At 43.3% G+C, this 23,527-nt stretch overlaps 1 pseudogene; it reads right to left on the bottom strand.

Annotated features, from left to right (window-relative positions):
• Nucleotides 1–12,456: 12,456 nt before the first annotated feature.
• On the bottom strand, nucleotides 12,457–14,864 carry LOC136382908 (pre-mRNA-splicing factor SLU7 pseudogene; annotated as a pseudogene).
• Nucleotides 14,865–23,527: the final 8,663 nt, after the last annotated feature.

Below are 23,527 nucleotides of genomic sequence, written 5' to 3' on the forward strand. Positions count from 1 at the left end.
GTGCGTGGATGTTTATAGTAGGTAGCATTATTTTATTTTATTTTATTTTATTTTATTTTATTTTATTTTATTTTATTTTATTTTATTTTATTTTATTTTGTACTTTTTCTGAAGCTGGAAACGGGGAGAGACAGCCAGACAGACTCCCGCATGCGCCCGACCAGGATCCACCCGGCACGCCCACCAGGGGTGACGCTCTGCCCACCAGGGGGCGATGCTCTGCCCCTCCGGGGCATCACTCTGCCGCGACCAGAGCCACTCTAGCGCCTGGGGCAGAGGCCAAGGAGCCACCCCCAGTGCCTGGGCCATCTTTGCTCCAATGGAGCCTTGGCTGTGGGAGGGGAAGAGAGAGACAGAGAGGAAGGAGGGGGATGGGGGTGGAGAAGCAAATGGGCGCTTATCCTATGTGCCCTGGCTGGGAATCGAACCCGGGTCCCCCACACGCCAGGCCGATGCTCTACCACTGAGCCAACCGGCCAGGGCAGTAGGTAGCATTATTCACAGTAGCCAAACGTATAAGCGACTAACATGTCCATCAACTGATGAATGGATAGACAAATGGAATATTATTCTGCCATAGAAAGGGATAAAGAACCCTAACCCTGTCTGAGGCGGGGTGAGGGGGCTCAGTGGAGAGAGCATCCACTGAGGTCTCAGATTCAACCTCCAGTCAGGGCACGTAGGAGAAGCAATCTTCTCCTACGATGAGTGCACAACTAAATAAAACAACTATGTGAAACAACAGTTTGATGTTACTCTCTCTCTTCCCCCCTCTTCTCTTCCTTCTTTCTCTCAAATCAATGGGGGAGAAAAAAATGAATTAAGAGCTAATGTGATACAACATGGGTGAAACTTGCCAAGGGAAAGAAACCAGGCACAAAAGATCACATAATTACATGACATATAATTATATATTATATGGCATATAATTATATTATAATCATTTGGACATTGATATGAGATGTCCAAAATAAGCAAACCTGTAGAGATAGAAAGCAAATTGGTGAGTACCAGGAAACAGGAAGAGGGAAAAAACTGCAAGTGACTGCTAACAGCTACCTAATATTCCTTTGGGTATGATGGATATGTTCCAGAATTGGACAGCAGCAATGGTTGCACAATATTGCAGTATACTAAAAACCACTGAATTATATAGTCTAAAATGAGGAATTTCCTGTTATATGAATTTTATCTCAGTAAAATAAAAAAAAAAAAATACAAAAAAGAGAAAAAAAGCAGAGAATTTTCTCCAAGAGCAATCAGAAAAAAATGAGGCTGAAGGAGAAACCGGAGATTCAAGGCATGAGAAATTCTCAATACATGTTGCTGGTTTGTGGGAGAGGGCGGCAGAGGGCACAGGAGGCCTTGAGGAGCTGAGAGAGGCTCCCAGCCTGCAGCCAGCAAGGAAACAGGGACCTCAGCACTGCAGCCTCAAGGAACTGCATTCTACCAACCTGAATAGCAGAAGCAGGCTCATCCCTGCCTCCCAAAGGAAAGTTGGCCAGCTGCTCCTTGATTTTGGCCTTCCCTTCTAAGCAGACGTGCCGCACTATTAAGCCTCACCATGCTGGACTTTCTAACCTTCGGGACTACGAGATAATAAGCGGATATTGTTTTAAGCCACGAGATTTGTGGTGATTTGTTATATAGGAACAATAAAAAATTAATACATTGGTTATAGACAGAAAAGGGGTTTGGTTGGATATGTCAACTTTATACAGGGGTGGAGAGCAGCATGGACAGGGATAAGAGTGTCCCGGGGGAGGGAGGGGAAGAAGATGAAGGCGCCCAGGGGGAAGCCCTGGGGATTGCTTCCTGCCGTGGCAGACAGAAACCGCAGCAGGAGCCACAAGGCACAAGGAAGATGCGAATAGTCACGGGTGGTCCTCCCTGGTGGCAAGAGCCCAATGGGGGTTCTCGGTGGCAGTGTGCAGCTAGCCTTTCATAGGGTAGACCTGCTGTTCTTGCCACATTTCCTGGAAGAGCCTGTGAGAGCTGGTGAAGGAGTTGTTTTTAAAGTTGGAAGAATCGGCCCTGGCCAGTTGGCTCAGTGGTAGAGCGTCGGCCTGGCATGCGGGGGACCCGGGTTCGATTCCCGGCCAGGGCACATAGGAGAAGCGCCCATTTGCTTCTCCACCCCCCCCCCCTCCTTCCTCTCTGTCTCTCTCTTCCCCTCCCGCAGCCAAGGCTCCATTGGAGCAAAGATGGCCCGGGCGCTGGGGATGGCTCCTTGGCCTCTGCCCCAGGCACTAGAGTGGCTCTGGTCTCGGCAGACCGATGCCCTGGAGGGGCAGAGCATCACCCTCCTGGTGGGCAGAGCGTCGCCCCCTGGTGGGCGTGCCGGGTGGATCCCGGTCTGGCGTATGCGGGAGTCTGTCTGACTGTCTCTCCCCGTTTCCAGCTTCAGAAAAATACAAAATAATAATAATAATAATAATAATAAAGTTGGAAGAATCAAGCATTCCAATAGTTCACAGAGTAATCAAAGTTCATGAATATGATAATGGAGACATCACATTTCGACAGAAGGAGATAATAATGCAGTTGATGATAGCAGCTTGTACAGACAAGGCCAGAACTGACTTAAAAGGAGGACATGTAGGAAGAGCCAGACAGTTGCTAACCATATGTTGTTATGGTCCCTGTGATAATGAATGACTGTGCAGAGTAAGTAGGCTCTTGTGGCTGTAATGGGCACATATGTGCTATTTAAATGTGAATCTTAAAATGAGAAACACTCTGGGAGATCAGATTGAAATGAATTGTGTTGAAAAGAGAAAAAAACTAATATATTTGCAAGGTTCCACTTTCTATATAAAAGGAAACAATGTGGAGATGTTTTTGTCTCATCCAAATAAATGGCTCATCAGTTTGTTTGTTTTTTAAAGAAACTCATCATTTTGGCAATGTTTTTCATCTCAGACAACAGGATCCATGTTACCTAATAAAAATTAAAAAAAAAGATTTCTTTTCTTTTTCTTTTTCTTTTTTTTTTACAGAGACAGAGAGAGAGAGTCAGAGAGAGGGATAGATAGGGACAGACAGACAGGAACGGAGAGAGATGAGAAGCATCAATCATGAGCTTTTCGTTGCGACACCTTAGTTGTTCATTGATTGCTTTCTCATATGTGCCCTGACCATGGGCCTTCAGCAGACCGAGTAACCCCTTGCTCGAGCCAGCGACCTTGGGTCCAAGCTGGTGAGCCTTGCTCAAACCAGATGAGCCTGCGCTCAAGCTGGCGACCTCCGGGTCTCGAACCTGTGTCCTCCGCATCCCAGTCCGACGCTCTATCCACTGCGCCACCGCCTGGTCAGGCTTAAAAAAAAAAAAAAGATTTCTTAAAAGTCACAGGCAACTAATATAATTGTTACAAAAGGCAAGGAAATGGACTTTAGGCTGAATGTCCAGGAATACCTCCCAAAACCACACCGCCGAGTTGGTCCTCCAAAGGAGCTACTGCCCACAGGGCAAGGACCCGCGATGGGGAAGCCGCACCAGCTGCTGGCTCAGCGCCTTCCTGCCTCCAGCACGGTGCTCGCCCGCGAAGCAGATGCCGCCAGCCCCGCCTGTCTCGGTTTCAAATGGCAGTCCCGAGGAGAGGGCGTCTGATTGGTGAAACCTAAATCTCATCTGGAAACGGTGGCAAGAGAATATGGAAAATGTTGTTTTTAGCTTTCTACCCTCTGCCAAGAAGGTGTGCAAAGCAAGGAGTGGAATGAATGTGGCAGGAGCCAACCCACTGTGTCTTGCCCAGAAGGCAGGCAGGGAGGGGGTGGCTAGGTAGCAGTGTCGCATGATGCTGAAACAAGTGCGATGACAACTGAAAAGCATTTCTTGAATGTGGTGATCACCGGTTCCCCCAAACAAGAGCTGAACCAGAGCAAAAGAGTGAATGCAAAGGAAGGAAAGGAAGCCAGAAAGAATAACCAAGAATTTTGAGAAAATTGGCTGTAAGGAGGCAGAAAGCAAAGGCAGCCGCGGCTTCGGGATGGGCGAGAAGAGAAGGTTTCCTTTCTTCTGACTTGGATCGGTTTGGTTTGCGGATATCTAAAAACTGATGATAAAGAGCCCTTTGGTGGGAGGAGTTGAAGATAAAAGATAAAAGGGATAGTGAAAAGAAAAGGAAAGAAGAGAAAGGAGTAAAGAAAATGATCCTGAGCGTGAGGTTTCTGGTGGAGGAGGGGGGGGGGGGGGGGCGGGCAGCACTCAGAGCACAGGTGGGGGGTGGTTCTGTACTTGGAGCAAGTCCGGGTTCTCGCTGGAGAAAGAGCAGAACGGTGAAGTTGAAAGGTGGTTTGCAGAGACAAGGTATATCTGTCTGGTGGCTTCTGTTTTCTCCATGATGTGGGATGCTAATTCATCTGCCAAAAGGAGTGGGCATCTGAGACTGAGGAGAGGTGATGTTTGAAATGGTCACCTGGAAGGAGAGAGTCAGGTAATCAGAGAGATCTCTAAGAGCAGCTCGTGGTCCCAGGAGCATGAGGATCCCAGTGCATGGTTGGGCCAAAGGGCACAGGGAATGTATATAACATATTCATTTTATAATTAATATTTTTATTTTAGAATGTTTTATATAGTTAATGTTTCTGTCTCATCTATGATTGGGGTTTTGCCAGATGGGTACAACAGAAATAAAAAAGAGCTAGGTGGCCCTGGCTGGTTGGCTCAGTGGTAGAGCGTCAGCCTGGCGTGCAGGAGTCCCGGGTTCGATTCCTGGCCAGGGCACACAGGAGAAGTGCCCATCTGCTTCTCCACCCCTCCCCCTCTCCTTCCTCTCTGTCTCTCTCTTCCCCTCCCACAGCCAAGGCTCCATTGGAACAAAGTTGACCCGGGTGCTGAGGATGGCTCTATGGCCTCTGCCTTAGGCGCTAGAATGGCTCTGGTTGCAACAGAGCGACGCCCCAGATGGGCAGAGCATCGCCCCCTGGTGGGCATGCCGGGTGGATCCCGGTCGGGCGCATGCGGGAGTCTGTCTGACTGCCTCCCTGTTTCCAACTTCAGAAAAATACCAAAAAAAAAAAAAAAAAAGAGCCAGGGACTTTATTCTGTGAAAGCTATGCTGGCTGCAGGAAAAGAAAACAGTGGAGAGCTGAGGGAGTGGAAGATGCAGGGGCCACTGTGCGAGGAGGCTAGGAGGCAGGTGAGTGCAGAGTGCCCTTGTGGTGAGGGAGATAAGCCAGCACAGTGCAGGAAAACAGGTCATGCTCAGAGACTGTGTCTGCTGATTTAGTAATGCAAAATGATTATTTCCCAGGCCTTGTAATAGATTAAAGATAAAGACCCCAGTGAAAGTCTGATGGTGAAGACATGTCAGCAGGGGGCAGATTTACCATGAAGTCGTGACACGTAAGCTTTAGGGCCCCTTACTTGGAGGACTTCTTCAGAGGAGCCCTAGCAATTATATATTTGTTATATTGTATTTATGTACAAGGTTTGGGGCCCACATAATTTGGATCTCTCCCTGGGCCCTCCCAAGGCCTTGGGAGAGGTCATACAAATGAGGAACCTTAAAATTGAAGCTTCCTAAGCATCATAGTAATTCCATCCCTTCATATCATCTAACTATAATAAAATAAATGCATATGGTCTTATGCCAATTACATGGCTTTAGGTTCAGTTAAAACAAGAATTCTGGCATCTGTCTCTTACTAGTAAGAATGTTGTCTGCGTAGCTGAGTGCAAATTTCTCTGTGTCTGTAGGTAGACTGAAAGACTGTGTCCACCATAACCCTGTGACTTGCTCCTAAACAGTAGGATATGACAAAGGCGGTGGGATGTCACTCTTGTGATTATGTTATATTATATAGGACTCCATCTAATACAACACTTTGCTCTAGAGGCTTGCTCTCCTTGAAAGGTTTCAAGAAGCAAGCTACCATGAGGTCTATCTACATCCCCCAAAAATAAATCCTTCCGACAACTTACATGAAGCAGACCCTTCTCCATTTGAGTCTTCAGATGAGGGCATAGCCCTGGCCAAGATCTCAATGGCAATTTTGCTGAAGACCCAATCAAGCTAAACTGAGATAGTAAATGTGTGTTGTTTTAAGCCACTAATTTGTTACACAGCATTAAAAAATAGATGTGTAAACCTAAGGATAATAGTATTGGCTTTGCCAGATTGATGTGAGGGTAACACAAGATGTATGAGAGTGGCCACCACCATTCCAAACACAAGTAAACACTTCCTCTTCTGTCTTTCCAGGAAATTTTACAGCCCTATTAAGGAATGACTCGTTCCAACTCCGGAACCAGGCAAGCGAGAGAGTAGTATTTAATCTGGATTTTGAATAATTATTGGGATGTTGCTTTGTGGAAAATGAAAGGAAAAGGAACTCTAGACAGAAAGAAGAGCAAAGCAAAGGGAAAGAGTCAAAAAGGTGAATATGTGAGCAGTGACCCCAAGTAAGAACATATAGCCAGCATGTAGGTTTCACAGGGAAATGTCACGAGAATCCTGACAAGGTAGTTTGGGCCTAAATTTTAATATTTTAAATTAATCACATGTACATTTTTTCCTCCAAATTAACGTTGAAACTAGGGCATTTAGTCATATTTAAATTTCAATTTAGCAAATGAAGAGTACATTATCATAAAAACAAATCTTATGCTTTTTACTCAAATAATTTGATATTTAAGTGAATGCAAAAATCCAAAGAAAACTTTTCTTACATATTCCTCTATACATTGTGAGACCCTGTGATGTGCATATGTGTGTGTGTGTGTGTGTGCGCGCACGCGCGCGCGCGCGCGTGCACACACCCGCGCACATGCTCTGGGGAATGTCTCTCACATCTCTAATGGCCCAGAGTAAGACTGTGTGAGGGACCCAGATCAGTGGTGAAATTCAGATAATTTAACAACCGGTTCTCTACCCTAATGATCATTTTAAGTATAAAAAAATATATACCAAAAGGTAGTTTATTATTTCATGCATTTAATATTTAAATAAGAACAATAAAAGAGGTACATAAAACTAGATTATATAATAAGAGTATTAAAATATCAGTGAAAAAATATTAAATAATACCAGACAAAAAACAATAAAACTGTTATTTAAGACATTTCCATATCGCTTTTCTTTTTTTCTTTATTTAGACAATTAAATTTAACAGAGTGGCATTGGTCAACCAGAGCACATAAATTTAGAGAAAACATCTCCACATCATTTGGATAGTCAATTATACTGTATACCCATCACCCAAAATTAAATCATCCTCTGTCACCCTATATTTTTTTCTCTTTAAGCCCCTCCCCCTCCCCATCCCCCTCCCTCTCCTCCCTTTCCCCCTTCCCCCAGCCACTGCACTTTTATCTATGTCCATGAGTCTCAATTTTGTGTCCCACCTATGTATGGAATGATACAGTTCTTAGCTTTTTCTGATTTACTTATTTCACTAAATATAATGTTATAAAGGTCCATCCATGTTATTGTAAATGATACTATGTCATCATTTCTTATGGCTGAGTAGTATTCCATTGTATATATGTACCACATCTTCTTTATCCAATCCTCTATTGAAGGGCATTTCAGCTGTTTCCATGTCTTGGCCACCATGAACAATGCTGCGATGAACATGGGGGTGCATGTGTCTTTATGTACTCATATTTTCAAGTTTGGGGGGTATATACCCAGTAGAGGGATTGCTGGGTCATACGGTAGGTAGTTCTATTCTTAATTTTTTGAGGAACCACCATACTTTCTTCCATAATGGTTGTACTACTTTACATTCCCACCAACAGTGGGTGAGGGTTTCTTTTTCTCCACAGCCTCTCCAGCACTTGTTATTATCTGTCTTGTTGATAGTAGTTAATCTAACAGGTGTGAGGTGGTATCTCATTATAGTTTTGATTTGCATTTCTCTAATAATTAGTAAAAATGAGCATTTTTTCATATATCTGTTGGCCATTTGTATTTCTTCTTGGGAGAAGTGTCTCTTCATGTACTCTTCTCATTTTTTTATTGTAGTGTTTGCTTGTTGCTGAGTTTTGTGAGTTCTTTATATATTTTGGATTAAAATTAGCCCCTTATCTGAGCTGTTATTTGAAAATATCATCTCCCATTTAGTTGGCTGTCTGTTTGTTTTGTTGTCAGTTTCTTTTGCTGTGCAGAAGCTTCTTAGTCTGATGTAGTCCCATTCATCTATCTTTACCTTTACTTCCCTTGCCTTTGGGGTCAAATTTATAAAATGATCTCTACGGCAAAGGTCCATGAGTTTAGTACCTATGTTTTCTTCTATGTAATTTATTGTTTCATATATATTTAGGTCCTTGATCCATTTTGAATTAATTTTTGTTCAAGGAGACAAACTGTAGTCAAGTTTCATTCTTTTGCATGTGGCTTTCCAATTTTCCCAGCACCATTTATTGAAGAGGCTTTCTTTTCTCCATTATGTGTTTTTGGCTCCTTTATCAAAGATGATTTGATCATACATATGTGATTTTATTTCTGGGCTCTCAGTTCTGTTCCATTGGTCTCTCTGCCTATTTTTCTGCCAATACCATGCTGTTTTGATTATTGTGACTCTGTAGTATAGTTTGAAGTCAGGCATTGTAATGCCTCCAGATTCACTATTTTTCCTTAGTATTACTTTGGTTATTTGGAGTTTTTTATGGTTCCATATAAACCTGATGATTTTTTGTTCCATTTCTTTAAAAAATGACATTGGAATTTTGATAGGAATTGCATTAAATTTGTATATTGCTTTGAGTAATATGGCCATTTTAACTATATTTATTCTTCCTATCCACAAACAAGGAATATTTTTCCATTTCATTGTGTCTTTTTCAATTTTCTTTAATAATGCTTTGTAGTTTTCAGTCCTTTACATTCTTTGTTATGTATATTCCCAAATATTTTTTGTTGTTGTTGTTGCAACTCTAAAAGGGGTTATTTTTTTTAGTTCTTTTTCCGAAGTGTTATTGTTGGCATATAAGAAAGCAATAGACTTCTGTATATTTATTTTGTATCCTGCAACCTTACTGTATTGGTTTATTGTTTCTAATAGTCTTTCTGTGGAGTCTTTGGGGTTTTCTATATACAGGGTCATGTCATCTGTAAAAAGGGAAACCTTTACATCTTCTTTCCCAATATGAATGCCTTTTATTTCTTTCTCTTGTCTGATTGCTCTGGCTAGAACTTCCAGCACTATGTTGAATAGGAGTGGAGAGAGTGGGCAACCTTGTCTTGTTCCTGATTTTAGAGGTAAGTTTTCAGTTTTTTACCATTTACTATGATGTTAGCTGATGGTTTGTCATAAATGGCCTTTAATAGGTTGAGGTATTTTCCTTCTATATCCATTTTTAAGTGTTTTAAACATAAAAGGATGTTTTATTTTATCAAATGCCTTTTCTACATTTATTGATAGGATCATAATGGTTTTTGTTGTTTTATTGATATGGTGTATTATGTTAATCGTTTTACGTATGTTGAAGCATCCTTGTGTTTCTGGGATGAATCCCACTTGATCATGATAAATTATTATTTTTAATGTATTGTATTAGATTTGCTAGTATTTTTTTTTTTTAGGATTTTTGCATCTGTATACATTAGCAATATTGGTCTGTAGTTTTCTTTTTTTGTGTTGTCCTTGCCAGGTTTTGGTATGAGGATTATGTTGGCCTCATAAAATGTGTTTGGAAGTATTGCTTCTTCTTCAATTTTTTGGAAGACTTTGAGAAAGATAGGAACCAAATCTTCTTTAAACGTTTGGTAGAATTCACTAGTATAGCCATCTGGTTCCAGACTTTTATTTTGAAGGTGGCATATTGCCTCTTGATTGGTGTCCTCACTTGCAATTTTTTCCAGCCATGGAAGGAATGAACATGACTAAGGGTATTAGAATACACTGTTGCACAGATGAACATTAAAAAAGAATAAAGAGGCCCTGGCTGGTTGGCTCAGCAGTAGAGCATCAGCCTTGGCTTGTGTAAGTCTCAAGTTCAATTCCTGACCAGGGCACATAGGAGAAGCACCCATCTGCTTCTCCATCCTTCCTCCTCTCTTTCCTCTCTATTTCTCTCTTTCCCTCCCACAGCCAAGGCTCCATGGGAGCAAAGTTGGCCCGGGCGCTGAGGATGGCTCCATGGCCTCTGCCTCAGGCACTAGAATGGCTCCGGCCACAACAGAGCAACTGCCCAAATGGGCAGAGCATCGCCCCCTGATGGGCATGCCAGGTGGATCCTGGTTGGGCACATGCAGGAGTCTGACTGCCACCCTGCTTCTAACTTCAGAAAAATAAAAATAAAGAGAGTAAGGAATGTAAATTTGTGATTTCCACATTGAGCAGCTGCCCAGGCACCCACTTTAGAGAAAACCCTGATTATAAATATCATTTTAACAACTGGTTCACCAAATTCAACAAAAAATTAGGTGTCGGTTCTACCAAACTGATGCGAACCAGTTGAATCCCACCACTGACCCAGATGTTGAGCTCTGAAACCCATTACTGAGTTTGCAAGATCTGCAGCCTGCCCAAGACTGACAGATGAAGCACAGCAGGACACTGACGCAGGCCCCTCCAGGGTGTCTGATGGGCAACTGTAGCTCAGAATTTGGCACCAGTCTTTTTGAATTGCTGTAAGAACTTCAAAAACAGTCTAGAGACTTCCACTTACACTTCTATCCCTACTTCCTTCCTCCATTTGTGCTCAGACCTCTATTGCAGTCTGATGCCCTCCCATTACCTCTCATGGGTCTTTCTCTTAATTTCTTGCACAATTAACTGGTCATGGCATCTGCTTCTTGGAAGACCCAGAATAATACGAGAAGGGGCAAGAATGGTTTTAGAAAAAAGGCTGTAAGATGGGCCTGTGGGACTGGTCCAACCCCTTCCCAGCAGGGAAGGAGCTTGCTGTCTTGGACAGGTGGATGCTGAGCACCCCTGGTGTAAGGTAGTGACTACATTGCTTAAAATTTCCCCAGCAGTGACCTGGAAGTGTTCTGGTGCAGAGAGTGCTGTGGCAGTTGCCATGATGAAAGCCTTTTTATAATGCAGATCAAAGATGCCTATAAATATGGCAGCATGAGCTGGTTGTTGCTAAGCTGATTTGATACCCAGAAGGAGAACGAGCAACTGAGGCCTGTTAACATAGGGTCTCTGTGACAGTTTACAAAGAGGCCTTTATCTCTTACAGAGAAAGGACAGACACAGCCCAATGCAGACTGAAGACCGCATTGTTAGAGTCCAGGAGCCCCAGCGAGCTTTCAGCTCAATCAAGGCAAGTCTGTTCTGTAAAAGGCTAGGGCCTTGGTGAGGAAAACCTGGGATCTTGAAATGTGGGTCAGGGACATCTAGATGGACAGCACTAAGGATGATGATTCTACAGTGCCCTCTGGACCCTCTGGGCCCAAGTGGTGGCCCACCCTTCCCTAGTGAGGTCTTGTACTTCTGCTGAGCTGGCCAACGCTGCACAATCCCCTCCCCAGCAAGACAACTGGTGCCCCTGAGGAGCTGCCCCACCTGTCTCCTGGCATCAGGGATGTGCATTAACAAAGACTTTCAGTGTGGAAAAGATTCAAAGCTATTATGTCTTAAACTTTGCCCAATTTCATCCTATTTCTTGCTTTGCAAGACACACCTTAAAATCACTCAATACAGGCTGTAACACCCTCCATAATACCTTTTCTAATTTTTTCCTTAAACTCAGGCATGCAGTGAGACTGACAGTGTGGTGTTCTCCCTGCCTGCTGTGCACCTAACACACTTAGCTTTGCTCGATCAAGTATTTCCGGTGGTCTCTTTGGGAAGACAACTGTCAACACAAAACAGATATGGGTAATTGTGATATAGAATAAACTTAGCACATTGGACATTTCTTACTATGATGCTGGCCTTTTTTTTTTTACTTTATTCACCCATGATATGTCTGACCTGAGTTACTTCCAACCCACACCTTTCCTCAACAGAGAAAACATAAGAAACATTTAAGAAATGAATCAGGAAATATGTCATGAATGCACTTCACATTTGAGAGTCAAGGAAACAGTTCCCTTGCCTGAGGATGAAAATAATGACTGATATTAAATTTGTTTGCCCACAAGTATGTGTGTCTCTGTTTTACTTTTTATCTAATTTCAGAGATTTCCTCGCTTTGCCTTCTCTTGCCTCCCTAATCTACCACCAATGGATTCTATGTATCCCTCTTACATCTTTTTTCCTTTGATTCTGATCTGATGTATCAAATAAGTGGTAAAACGGTCACTTTCTGTAGCATTTTCTCAACCCACTGAGATTTAGCTTCTTGGCAATTGTCAGTTTGGTTCAAATAAACTCATTAAAGTCTCTACAGGTTTTTGGTTTTGTTTTTTTTACACTTCTGGAAGTTTTATTAAAGTCAGACAGCAAGAGGAGCACACACTGACTTTGCCATTTATCAATACAACCATCGGCAAGAAGCTGAAAAGAGTATTTTATCTGTTGTGTTTATTGTGGGTAACCATCTGTGACTGGTCCCTACTGTCCAAGGAAAGAGCCCATAGGGTCATCTGGCCTCTGACGCTTCATCCTGTAAGCCTCCATTTCCTCCTCGGTGGGTTCCCGCGTTTCATAGGTGGGTTGTAACGCGGCTTCCTCTCATCAACCTGCATGAGCTCCTGGACGTGAAGAAGGCGGGCCTCCTCTGCATTCAGCGCCTTTTTCAGTTTCTCGTGTTTCTTCTCTTCGTCATCGCTATCTGAGCTGCTCTTTTGATGCTTCTTCTTCTTTTTCTTCTTCTTCTCCTCTTTTAGTTTTTCCTGATGCATCTTCATGAGGGTTTGAGGTTTCTTCATGGCTTCTTCTCCGGTTATATCCTTTACTATACATTCCTCTGAATTAGCACTCTCCTTCCCAGCTTCTCCAGTACAATAGGAATACTTGAAGAAAGAGTGTCAGCATTTGTATCCCCATTGGCCTTCCTTCCAGTAAGATCCCCAGATATGCGTGTGATTGTGGATCTTCACATCCTCCTCATACTTAGAGCAGGCGACAGCCCGCTCCTGCCCTTTGATGACCATCCCCTGTCTTGAATACTCCACATAGTCTTCCGTCTGAGCTAGAAGCAATTCAGCTGGAGGGGCATCCAAATGTTCTTGGCCACCATACTTTTCCAGGATGCTTTCTTTCTGCTGTTCTTTGAAGTCTTCTTTTTTGACTTTGAAGGACTTATACAACAGCTCTAGTTTGGTAGGATCAGCCTGCAGATGCACTTCAGATCCCTTGTCATAGGCTTCCCACGCAAACAACTGTGTCTGAGCCATTGAAATGGTATCTCCCGTGTACCTAACAAAGTTATCTCCTGCGTAGCTCACTTCATCGGGATTCTTTCCTGCATTGGCGTAGGGATTCTCTCTCATCGCTCTTGTTTTGGGATCATAGTAAGCAGAATTTGGATCTAAATTCCGCAAATATTTTGTGATATCTTCTCGAAACCTGAGATTCTGAACAGTAATCCGTCTCTTAGAGTCAAAGTTCTGTTCAGGCATGTCAGTATCATCGGTATATTTATCTTCATCCTCATCTTCACTATTATGATCTTTTTCCATCTGAGAATTTGGTTCCTCTTCTCCCCACTGGTGTTTTGGAGAATTAGCCTGTTCTACTAATTTTCCTGAGGCTAATTCTTCTTGGAGTTTCTGGGCTTTCAGTGTTCGTTTTGCCAGATCGACTTTGGCATACTCTTCTACAATTTTCATGTGTTCTTCTGGATTGTAGCCATTCCACCGATCCCTCTTCCCGTCAGAGACAAACATCAGCTGAGGTTGGACATGTTCGTCAGGAGCTATGTTAGTTCCGGTAAATTTTGCTTCAACTCGCCTAGGTCTCTCAAACCAGTCTTTCTTTTTGTGTGTCATGGCCCCACAATTTTCACACGCTCCTTTGTGGTACTTAGTAGTTACAGAATTCTTTTTTACACCCCTGTTGTACCATTCTCCAGATGAGCTGTACTGTTTTTGTTTTTCTGGTTGTGGTCTCTGGTGCTTTAAAGTAGGCCTTTTTGAAGGATCGATATACCATGGCACTGAAGAAATATACTGAGGAATATGAGGGTTGATGTCTTTTCCTTCTTCGTCAACTTCGGCAGGAGCATTACCCAGTTTTCGCTGTTCTTCCAGCTCCTTCTTCTTTCGCCAGTCCTCTCTGGTTATCTTGTTCAGTTCCTCCAAACTCATTTCTTTGGACCCCGACGGGGGCAGTATTAACGGTATCTACAGCTGCAGCCAATATTGTTATTGGGCCTCCTCTCAGTCTTGTCTCCAAGGGCCACAAAACCACTGGAGAGAAAGAGAAAGAAAACCAATCCGTCCACTTTTACTTTCTGTTTTAGCGTTCCCGGCTGCCACCGCGGGACACATGCGCACTAACAACTCTTTGGGTCTCGCGAGATCTTGCGAGTTTTGCCAGTCTTACGACCCCCTGGAAGAGTCTAGCCCAGCAAAGGGAAGCAGGACACCAGTCAAACAAGCTCCCCCGCGGCACTCAGAGCAGAGTCGCTTAGAAGGAGGGAGCTTTCAGGACTACAGTAGTGAGTGTTAGGGTCTGAGCTCCAGCGCCCCCACCCACACGGCTGAGGGTTCCCCTGAGGGTGGGCATTGGCAGGACGCAGAAGCATGGTTCTGTCTGCAAGGGTGGAAGCGGCTGGCCACCATTGGGCCCAGGTGTGAGCTCAGTCTTGCCCGGCTGGGGAGGAGGGGACGTGCAAAAGCCCAGCTGTGGGCAACCTGCAATCCAGCCTGCGGGAGAAGGGCGGGCAAAGTCTCTACAGGTTTATATGCTTTTTACATGGACATTTACTTGACCTAGTATACAGCAGAATTCCGAAAAAACCCACCCAGGACCACCTTGCAGACCTGGACCTGTGCTTGGTACCAGCAGGAGCCCATTGTGCCCCTCTGGCTCTTACTTTACATTGGGTGGACTTGGGTACGTTTTTTCTTGGAATTCCAAATCTCCTTGTTTCAAAATCAGAGGCCTTGACTTGATTCAAGCTGTTTTTTTTTTTGTTTGTTTAATGAGGTAGAAGTAAAAGTTAAAGATTGAGATAACTCAGGCTAAGGATAAGAGTTGAGATAACTCAGGACAGGATGGGGGAAAACTGGATAGCTGGTTTTTAATTTTGGCTTTTCAACTGGAATTACTTAGTGGGAATCTGAACAAAACCTTTTGCTGAATAAATGAGAGTCTGAACTTATTCGGCTCTGAAAATAAGGGGCATTTATTGCCTCCAGCTCGAATTTTGGGTATTCTTAGTTGACTAAGAATCTATATATAGGTGTGAGAGGGCATTGCTAATGATGAGCAGGAGGTCCATAGGGAATTCCAACATAACTGTAATTAAATAACTGACTCGTCTTGGGACACACACTTAAAGGCTGGTTACCTAGCACTTCAAGTCTTCAGGGTTGTACTACACAGAGTTTGTAAGGCTCACTATGCAGGCCTCCCCTGAGTTCGTCAGGTTTACTTAGTATGTAGCCTCTTTTTTATTCACAAAGGAAGCAACAAAAAAGCAAAATATTCTGCAACCTGAAGTATATACTATTGTGGCCCTGGCCAGTTGGCTCAGTGGCAGAGCATCAGCCCAGTGTGTGGAAGTCCCAGGTCTGATTCCTGCTCAGGGCACACAAGAGAATTGACCATCTGTTTCTTCACCTTTCCCTCTCCCCATCCTTCTCTCTCTCTCTCTCTCTTTCCCTCCTGCAGTCATGGCTGGATTGGTTCAAGCGCATTAGCCCCAGGTGCTGAGAATGGCTCTATGGAGCCTCCGCCTCAGGGAATAAAAATATAGCTTAGTCGGGAGCATGGCCCCAGATGGGCAGAGTATCAGCCCCAGATGGGGGTTCCAGGGTGGATCCCGGTTGGGGCACTCCCCTCCTCTCACTTGGAAGAAAGAAGAACAATTGTAATGAGAATCATCATTTATAATAGTCTGTAGTAATTGTCCAACTCTGTTGAAGCAGAGCCACATGTGTGGATCACTAACTTGCTTTCCTGTTTATTCACTTCCCCTTTAAATTATTACCAGAAATTGGAAGAAGGTAAAGAAGAACAGAACTTGCCATCCCAAAATATGCCTCCTTGGACAAGAGCTATTTTGAACTGGTAATTTTTTAAAAACTGTAGACACAGGAGAAGCTCTTTAAACCAAGCAAAAGTGACCCTTTTGTAAAAAACATTTACATCTCTATTTGTAAGGATGGCTTTTTTTTGTGCCAGGAAGACAAAGATGTCCAAACCTCTATAAACTTTTATCAATGGAGAAGTCACTGACTTAAATCTGCATGTAAACCATACCCTTGATTTCTGTGTTTTTTGTCTGAATGCCCCTATAACGTGCTCTCTACCCCCCAACTTCATCTTTTGTCTTTAACTGGAGGTGGTAGTTTGGATTATTTCAAGAAGTTACTCAGTTTTTCTAAGTATTTCCCATGTACAAAGGAGATCTATAGGTTATCAAATGTTTGTTTATTTTTCTTCTGTTAATCTTATTTTACTATAGGTGGTGTCATCTAAGAACATAAAAGGGTAGAGAGAAAAATTATTTTTCTTCCCCTACAAAAGCAAGTGTCCACTTTGGGTCCATCCCATCTAAAAAGTAGAAGTGGTCTGTAATTCATGCAATAGGTAGTTTTGTCTGATTAATGCCAAATAATTAGTATGACTTGTTCTTTTTCTTTTAATTATTGAATTGACTTGAACAAGCAATGGTTTGGGTATCTCAAAACAGCCTGAATTCACCAAAGAGAAAGAGTTATAGAAAAACAAGTTAGCCAGACCAGGTGGTGGCACAGTGGATAGAGCTTCAGACTGGGATGCAGAGGACCCAGGTTTGAAAACTTGAGGTCCTCGGCTTGAGCGCAGGCTCATCGGCTTGAACGTGGGCTCACCAGCTTGAGCCCGGGTCACTGGCTTGAGCGTGGGATTATAGACATGACCCTGTGGTCACTGGCTTGAGCCCAAGGTCGCTGGCTTGAGCAAGGGGTCGCTCACTCTGCTGCAGCCCTCTGGTCACGGCACATATGGGAAAGCAATCAATGAACAACTAAGGAGACTAAGGAGCTACAACGAAGAATTGATGCTTCTTATCTCTCTCCTTCCTGTCTGTCTGTCCCTATCTGTCCCTCTCTGTGTCTCTGTCAAACAAACACACACACACACACACACACACAAGTTAATTTCATGTAGCATAGGAGGTTTTGTGTTTGAACAGGAAGGTTTCCAAGGTTTCAAGGCAAAAAGCACTGAAATGTAAGTGTAGAAAGGTCAGCAACAACAAATTCACATCTTTATTTTAAAACTGAAGTTCTTGGACCTTCATGAAAAGTCTTTTGTTGAGCCTCTTATTTAAACAGGCAGTTGCTATCAAGTCACCTTCTTGTGGCTCCCTCACCCTCAGAAGGATACTTTAGTAGGCTACATAATGATGGTCAAGTCCTTCCAGAGAACAGTCCATGACAACATTAAATTGCTTATTTGCTTCCTGCACATGTTGTTACCTTCCAAGTCCCTGGAGAATCAAGGGCAGGCTTTATGCTGCTCTGAGAAATTATTCTGTCTAGAATATTTGATCACATACCAGAACAGGTGCCAAAAGGAAAATAACATGGCAGACGTTCACTCAGGCAGCAGGAAGGTGGACAGAACTCTACGTCTTCTAATTTAAAAGACCCAAAACCTCACATTGATCCTGAACTAGTCTTCTCAGCAATCTTACTCTTCTCAGATACTAAAATCCCAGAGGGCTGAAAAAAAACTTTAAAATCTTGAAGTTCATAACATTCATTTTTTAAAATGGAATCTATTGGTTAACACTGGTTAACAAAATTATACAGGTTTCAGGTGCACGAGTCTACAATACGTCTTCTGTATACTGTATTGTGTGCTCGTCACTCCAGGTCAAGTCTTCGTCCATCACCATTTACGCCTCCTATATCCTCTTCCACCTCCCTCCCTGCAATCATCAGACTATTACCCATGTCCATTAGTTTTCTGTTTTCTCATCTTTTTTTGCTTAATCCTTCCACACACCCCACCCAGCCCCTCTCCAGACTGCTGTCCGTCTGCTCTCTACCTATAAGTCTGTCTCTGTTTTGCTTGTTAGTTAGACTGCTTGAAACACTGACAGTTTGAATGATATTCCCATCGGTTTATTTCTAACTAGTGGCAGATCCAGTTCGATAAGGAACCCAGGTTGGCACAGGTGTTTTTCCTAAAACTAACAGAATAAAAATGATCCTATTTATTATAATGCTCTATTATATCAGGACCTAGAATGAAGACATGTCATTTCAGAAACCATAGCCCACTCCCAGGCAATTTCAATAGATAACATGGGGGAGACATGAACTAGGTAATATCCTGGAAAAGTTTATGGTACTTGGTAATATCACGGAAAAGTATATGGTATATGTCAAATGCAAGAAAGATGAGAGTTGGAATACTCATTGAGTCAGATTTCAAATTTTTTATCCCAAGAAGTTAGTTGAGAATGAATAGTGACATTTTTAACATTTATACATCACAGAAGAGTCGATTAAAATCACACCTAAGACTACTTAGCTATCTTTAAGGAATTTAATTACATGAGCAGGTTTCCATGATCAAGTTTTTCTCTCAAATGCATACGGAGCTCAGTGTGCCTTTTGCCATAGGAGGTATCAATTATAGAAAGGAGATTTCTGAGCTGGCCCATCAAGGCCTATTTGACTTCAAGGTCATAGGGTTCCTTACGGCTTTTACTGAGTCTACTCTGGACACCAGGAGGCCACCACTGCAGGAATGGAGAGGTTGGTGACCTAAAGGAAAGTGGCATCAGGAAAAAGCATGGAGCCTTCAATTCCCACTCTGCCCCTTGCCAGCCCTTTGAACAAATTTCTTCTCATCTTTTAACCTCAGTTGCTTTCCTGTAAAATGGAGACAACGGCAACTGACCCATAGAGCTATTGTAAAGAAATGAGCTGAATGTATGGGAAGCTACTAACACGGTGCCTGGTACTGAATAGGGACTCAGTGAACCTTCCCCTCACCTCCCCATCATCCCAGTGCAGTCAGCCCTAGATAAGGGCCTTTACAGTCACCTCTTTCCCTGAATTAATGTGCTTCTTCTCCAACACCCCCAGTTTACTAGTGGTGACAAGCCCTTCACCCCAGGTAGTCCTGCTAACCCTGTACTCAATCAACCCCTCTCTCAATCTTCAGCTAGGTGTCAGAAAGGAAATATATCCGATTAAATGGATCCACACTCAATAGCTATAAGTTTCAGAATCCCCTGAGCAATATGTAGATTTTTGAAAGAAGTTGTTTGATAACCAAAGTGAATCTCAAATTGAATTGCAGGCAGGATAACTTAAATCAAAAGAAACTCTTGGGACAGTGTTAAGAGAAGCCACCATGGTAAGCAGATCCAACCCTGCTTACCACCAACTATAAACCACCCACATGTTCTTTTCACATCTTCTCTAACATTTCTCTAGACACTACCTCCTCCCACTCAATTTTGGTTTCCAGAGCCCAGGACTGGGGTTCCTGCAGATAGGGTTGGTGGGGGGGGGGGGGTGAGAGTTGCCAAATCCTTTCTGGTAGGGATCCTCTGTAGTTCCTGCATTTGTTTGTCAGGCACTATCTGATCTGCCCTTCCTCTGGGCAATCACTCTCCATCTTTTAGGGAAGAGATATTGCAAATAATATAATTGTTTGAATATGGTGGTTAAAGTCTCAAACCTCACCTTTCCCAGACTGAGCTATGATGTCTCCTGATTTTGAAGGTGAATGTATTTGACATGTGCCTATATCTCCCATAGGGCCTAGAATTGCAGTTGGTACAGACTCATTAAATGAATGAATGAGTAATGAATGAATAAATGAATGAAATTGTAAAATCTGATAGTCATTACTAGTGCTCACTTCCAAGTTTCCTCTCTTCAGGTACTTAAAAGACTACATGTCAAACCTCCCTGCCATTAAATGGAGTGGTTGACTAGTCCTAGCCAATAGACTGCCAGCAGAAGTGTTATATGTTACTTCTGGTCTAAACCATAGGTGCGCATTCTCCATGCAAGATCTTCTCTTGCCTAGGCCACCGGCCACATTATAGATGGCAAAGCCTCTGTTGTCCTGAATCCCTGAGTGACCGTGTGGAATAGATAGTGCCTCCACACCTGTTGACCTGTGTTGGATATATACCATGAATAAGAACTATGCCTTTGTTGAAGGATTTTTGTTCTGCAGCATAAACTAGCCTATCCTGACGAATACAGCCAATACCCACTTGAAGGTAAAAAACTAAAGGCAAAGAGGCTATATATTATATATTCATAAATGCTCCTGAGGATACCTTCTTGTCCAAACATTGGTCGTTGTGTGACCTCCCTCTTATCCGGATCTAAGAGTTGGAAGCTCCCTGAGGAAGGCCACTCAATCTCAGCCTCACTTGCGTGAGAGCTGAAAAGCACGATGCCCTTGCGCTCCTCTGCTACGCTCACCACAAGTTAGAACAAGGCGGGCTGTCGGGAAATGTGCAAGACACACTGGAAACAGCTTCGTGGCTCCAAACTCACGTCCTTGGAATCATATTCTCAATCAATCTGTGCATAAATGTTTAAAATTCACTTATTTCATTTTTAGGTTTCAAAATGAGGAGTTGACATTTGCAAGAATTGCAGCATATGTGTCTTGTCAAGTCTGTGGCATGCTCAGTGAGGCGAACACAGCCTCACTGCATGGTGTCATCCACTCAACAAGCGACCTACGGCGAGACCTGCTTTTCAGCTACAGACAGCATTTGGCCAGAAGCTGCAGGCAGTAGATAGCAGTAGGTACAGGAAGAGTTCACCTTTGACAGTGTCTCCAAATTCACCCCACCTAAAATTTCAATTGTTTTTAGTTCCCATGTTGGTACTAGGGTGCCAACTAGGATGAGTACCATATGTTCTAGTGTCTCTGAAACAATCCCAGTTTCTAATATTTTACTTGTCTCTGTAAGCCACCAAAAGCCTAAAAAATTCCAATATTTTAGTATATAAACTACAACTATCAGACAACTTCTCACACTAAGAAGCAAAACAAAAAATCATTTCAGAGCCTGTACTTCAATTGTTGATTGAAACTAATTCACTTTGCTTTCATATACCAGCAATTTATAAGATGATGAGGTTTATTTCCACCCCAGAAAATTCCAGTCAAAAGGGCAGCATATCGAGTCACCTGAGTCCGCAGTATCCATTTCAGAACGTGATCTCACTGGGTCACAGAGTGGCATCAACCCCTCTTTGGCAGAAAGGTTTCTGCTCTGCTTGCATTAATTAGTATATTCCAGGGGGTTTTATGAGATGAACATTTCAATTATGGAAATATCACTTTGCTTCTGAGCGGTTTGGTCAGAAGTCTGTGCCGCCTCTCAGTTTTCGACAACTGACTGGTCATGTTCAGTTTTTCAGGATTGTTCTCTCTACTTCAGCATTATTCTCAGCCCAGACAGAGGGGATCGTGAGGCCTTCAGTGGGATCTGGAGTTCACAGTGAAGGACAACTGCAGTCATTACCATTCGGTATTCTGTCCCGAGTGTCTGAAGAACTGTCATAATGATTCATCCTTAGGTTGAAAGCTTGATCCCTGTTAAAAACCAAATGCCTCAGGCCCTGGCCGGTTGGCTCAGTGGTAGAGCGTCGGCCTGGCGTGCAGGAGTCCCGGGTTCGATTCCCTGCCAGGGCACACAGGAGAAGTGCCCATCTGCTTCTCCACCCCTCCTCCTCTCCTTCCTCTCTGTCTCTCTCTTCCCCTCCCGCAGCCAAGGCTCCATTGGAGCAAAGTTGACCCGGGCACTGAGGAGGGCTCTGTGGCCTCTGCCTCAGGCGCTAGAATGGCTCTGGTTGCAACAGAGTGATGCCCCGGATGGGCAGAGCATCGCCCCCTGCTGGGCATGCTGGGTGGATCCTGGTCGGGCGCATGCGGGAGTCTGTCTGACTGCCTCCCCGTTTCCGGCTTCATAAAAATACAAAAAAAAAAAAAAGCAACCAAATGCCTCAGAGAGTCCAATGCATTAAATTATGGACTATGAAGCCCTTGCCATGAGTGTGTTAGGAGCTCCTTCCCAAAAGTGTCTTTGAATACTTTTGGAGGGAAGCCTGGAAAGAATGGGCAAAGGCAATGGGTATTCTAGAGAATAGTGTGGCAGAAGGACTGATTTTGTGGGGTGCAGAGGGAGGAGAGAAAGGACTTGCAGGTGGAGAGGGTGTGAACATGAGATGCAAAGGACTAAGGAGATTAACCTTCACTGAGCCTTTATTCTGCCAGGCACTAGGCAAAATGCTCGCTGTGTATTTTTCTCTGCTTTAATTCCCTCCCTAATCCTGGGAAGTAAAGCAGAGTGCTCACCTTACAGGCTAGGAGAACACCAGTCAAGGGGTTAATATAATTTCCCCGGTCTCATTACCTGGGGTGTGATGAAGCTGTGACCTGAATCGCAGTCTTCTGGTTTGTTTTCTCATCGATTTTATTGGGGTGACACAGTTAATATGATTATACAGGTTTCATTTGCCCAATTCTGCAGCAGATCTGTATTGTGTGTTCACACACACACACACACCCCCGTCTCTGCATCACCATTTATCCACCTATCTCCTCCACAACCTGCCCACTCCAGGCAATCACCACACTGTTGTCCATGACCACGAGTTGTGTTTTTGTTTTTGTCCTTCTAAAACACCTCTTGTCCCACTCTCTAAATTGGCCTGAGCCTCAAAGCCAATTTTTTTAAACAATAGACATTTATTTCTTAGGGACTAAAAGTCAAGATTAGAGTGCCAGCAAAGTAGGTGTCCGGTGAGAGCCTGCTCTCTGGTTTGCAGACTAAAGCCCAATCTAATAGTAACCTAACAACCCCCATGACACACTTTGTTGGTCCAGACTCTGACATGTTAGACTTGACAAAATTAGGAGCTAGGAAAACAGTTCGGCAGTATCTCAGAAAATTAAATATAGTAATATCATATGATCCAGTAAGTTCACATCTAGGTATATATCTAAAAGATTTTAAAACAAGGACTCAAACAGATGTTCATAGCAGGATTATTTACAATAGCCAAAAGGTAGGAACAACCCAAATGCCCACTAAAGAATGAATGGATAAACAAAGTGTGATCTATCCATACAATGGAATGTTATTTCAGTGGTTGCACAACCATGTGAATGTAATTTAGTTTTACTGAGCCGTACACCTAAAAATTATTTTTTAAAAAAGGTTCAGCCTGCCCAATGGTGGCACAGTGGATAAAGCATCAACCTGGAATGCTGAGGTTGCTGGCTCCAAACCCCGGGCTTGCCTGGTCAAGGCATATATGGGAGTTGATGCTTCCTGCTCCTCCCATCTTCTCTCTCTCTCTCTCTCTCTCTCTCTCTCTCTTTCTCTTTACCCTCTCTCTTTAAAAACAAATAAATAAAACCTAAAAATTAAAATTAAAAAAGTTCATGGGGCAGGAATATCCTCTTGTATTCTTGAGCACAAAGCATTTTGTCCACATGATGCGAATCCACTGCGTAGACATGAGAT

The sequence above is a fragment of the Saccopteryx leptura genome, chromosome 11 (assembly GCF_036850995.1).
Source record: "Saccopteryx leptura isolate mSacLep1 chromosome 11, mSacLep1_pri_phased_curated, whole genome shotgun sequence".
NCBI lineage: Eukaryota > Metazoa > Chordata > Mammalia > Chiroptera > Emballonuridae > Saccopteryx > Saccopteryx leptura.